This window comes from Triticum aestivum, chromosome 7A (assembly GCF_018294505.1).
Source record: "Triticum aestivum cultivar Chinese Spring chromosome 7A, IWGSC CS RefSeq v2.1, whole genome shotgun sequence".
Taxonomy (NCBI): domain Eukaryota; kingdom Viridiplantae; phylum Streptophyta; class Magnoliopsida; order Poales; family Poaceae; genus Triticum; species Triticum aestivum.
This window is the reverse complement of record NC_057812.1, coordinates 573,252,984-573,255,760: the sequence shown is the minus strand read 5'-3', so window position 1 is coordinate 573,255,760 and position 2,777 is coordinate 573,252,984.

The following is a 2,777-nucleotide window of genomic DNA, read 5'->3' as shown; positions in this document are numbered from 1 at the left end:
GACACGACACCCCGACCCTCCGACCCCGAAACAGCACCCCGACCCCGACACGGCACCCCGACACCAACAGGACACCCCAACCCCCGACACCTCCCGAAAAGGTGTTCTTTGGCCTTCCAGAGGCCGACGGGGTCATATATTTGTGAATTATTAGTTAGGTCATATATTTTTCGATTTTGTTATGAAAAACATTATATATAATTGTGTTGATCGTGTAGTTTTAAATGTGCAGTTGTTTCATCGCTGCGAGGTTTGGTGTTCGACGACCTCGCCGTGCGTTTGACGAGCTCTGCCCCTTCATTCGTGGGTGAGCACAAATGACAAGTCCTCCTCCCCCATTAATTATTTGATCTATTCTGATGAAACTTGATAGCTAGCTATATATGTGTCTTGAATCATCAGTATGCGTAACCAATATGTGTCGCCCATTCGAAAGCGTCATAGTTATAAATATGCATGCATTTGCATATTTATAACCTTGATTCTTTCGAATTATCCAACGCTATCCATGGACAGCCCGAGTATGTGTAGATTGGGTTCGTTTTCCCATATGCTTTGCTCCGGATCCGACGCATATATTTCGTCAGTGCCTCCCCTATTGTTCTCCGGGTACACATCCTCTCTGTTTATTGCAGAGACGTGTATCAGGAGAACAGCGGGGAGGTGCTGCCGAAATTTTGCGTCGGATCCGAAGCATAGCATGGGAAAATGAACCCAATCTACACATACACGGGTGGGATTAGGACCTATCATTACCTATTAGAGTGTAGGTTGCATGGACGTAATAAAATTGACAAAGTAGATCAACTGATGAATATATACATGGTGAATTACATATATAATTGTTGTGTGTCCAGTAGCTCTGAAAGTCAAGATGAGTGACCGTGCGTGGATGTATACCGGTCACACTGGTCAGAACAAATGGAGCGCTGAATGGTTCACAAAAACTAAGGGGTTTGTGCAAGCCGCGTTTGCAAATGGCCAAAAGAAAACCTGGTGCCCCTGTTTCCGGTGCGGCAATTGGGAAAAGAAGACAGAGGCTGAAATGGGCAAACACCTGCAGAAGAGTGGTTTTACGCCCGATTATACGGTGTGGACATTTCATGGTGAGTCTGCCCAACGTGACCGAGCTGAGGTGGATCGTCGTCGCACCGACGAGCATGGTACCGGGATGGAAAACATGGTGCAAGGCTATGATGATGCTCGAGATTCGGACGAGGAGATGGAGGAATCTGCAAAGGCCTTCAATGAAATGTTGGAGTCTTCGAAACGTCCGCTCCACGAGCACACTAAGCTTTGTTAGTTGGATGTCATCTCACAAGTAATGGCTCTGAAGGCTCAGTTCAACTTGGGCAGAGAATGCTATGACGCAATTATGACAGTATTTGGACGCTTTCTACCCAAAGGCCATGTAATGCCTGCAAACCTGTACCAGTCGGACAAAATCCTCCGTGCACTGAAGATGCCCTATGAGAAGATACATGCCTGTGAGAAAGGATGTGCCTTATTTAGGCTTGACTATGCGGACTTGAACTATTGTCCCATTTGCAAGTCTTCCAGGTATATTTTGGTAGACAACGGTATGGGTGAGAAGACACAGACCAAAATCCCCGTTAGTGTTCTTCGGTATATGCCAATCGTACCAAGACTTCAACGTCTTTTCATGGTCGAAGAGACGACCAGACAGATGACATGGCACAAAACAGGCATAAGAACCGAACTAGATGCAGATGGGAATCTAATGATGGTACACACATCGGATGGTGTTGCATGGAAAAAGTTTGATGAATTACATGCTGACAAAGCGGCAGATCCGAGGCATCCTCGAGTCGGCATCAGCACGGATGGGTTCAGTGTGTTTGGTATGACGGCAGCCCAATACAGTTGTTGTCTCGTATTTATCTTTCCACTCAATCTCCCCCCGGACAGATTATGCAAAGAAAGAACATTTTCCTGACGTTGATAATTCCAGGACCCAACTATCCGGGCAAAAATATGAATGTGTACATGCAGCCGCTTAAGGACGAATTGCAAGAAGCCTGGGATAATGGGTTCAAGACATACGACGCCTTTAGCAAATGGAACTTCATAATGCGTGTCTGGTACATGTACTCGATGCATGACTTGCCAGCGTATGCGCTATTCGTTGGCTGGTGTGTGCATGGAAGGTTCCCGTGCCCCACATGCAAGGGAGCTCTTGAGTTTCGTTGGCTTCAGGCCGGTCGCAAGTTTTCTTGCTTCGACATGCATAGACAGTTCCTGGATCCTCGCCATAAGTTCAGGAAAGACAAGAAGAACTTCATCAGGGGTAGAGTTGTCAAAAACTCTGCACCACCTGCATTGACAGGCCAACAGACCCTGGATCAGTTAAACGCTCTCGAGCCAGATCCACAACGTCCAGGGTACTTCAAGGGGTATAATACTAAGCACGCGTGGACTCACAAAACATGCTTATGGGATCTGCCTTACTTCAAAGACCTCCTTTGCCCACACAACATCGACGTGATGCACACTGAGAAGAATATCGCCGAGGCACTTTTTGGTACATTATTCGGCATAGATGGGAAGTCAAAGGATAATACTAAGGCTAGAGTCGATCTGGAGGCGCTATGTGATAGGCCGTTACAAAACATGAAAGAACCGAAAGGAAAGCAGAACTGGACGAAGCCAAAGGCATGGTTCAATCTTGGAAGGCCAGCTATGAGGGAAATTCTCTTGTGGGTGCAACAGCAGTTGATGTTCCCCGATGGGTATGCAGCGAATCTAAAGAGTGGAGC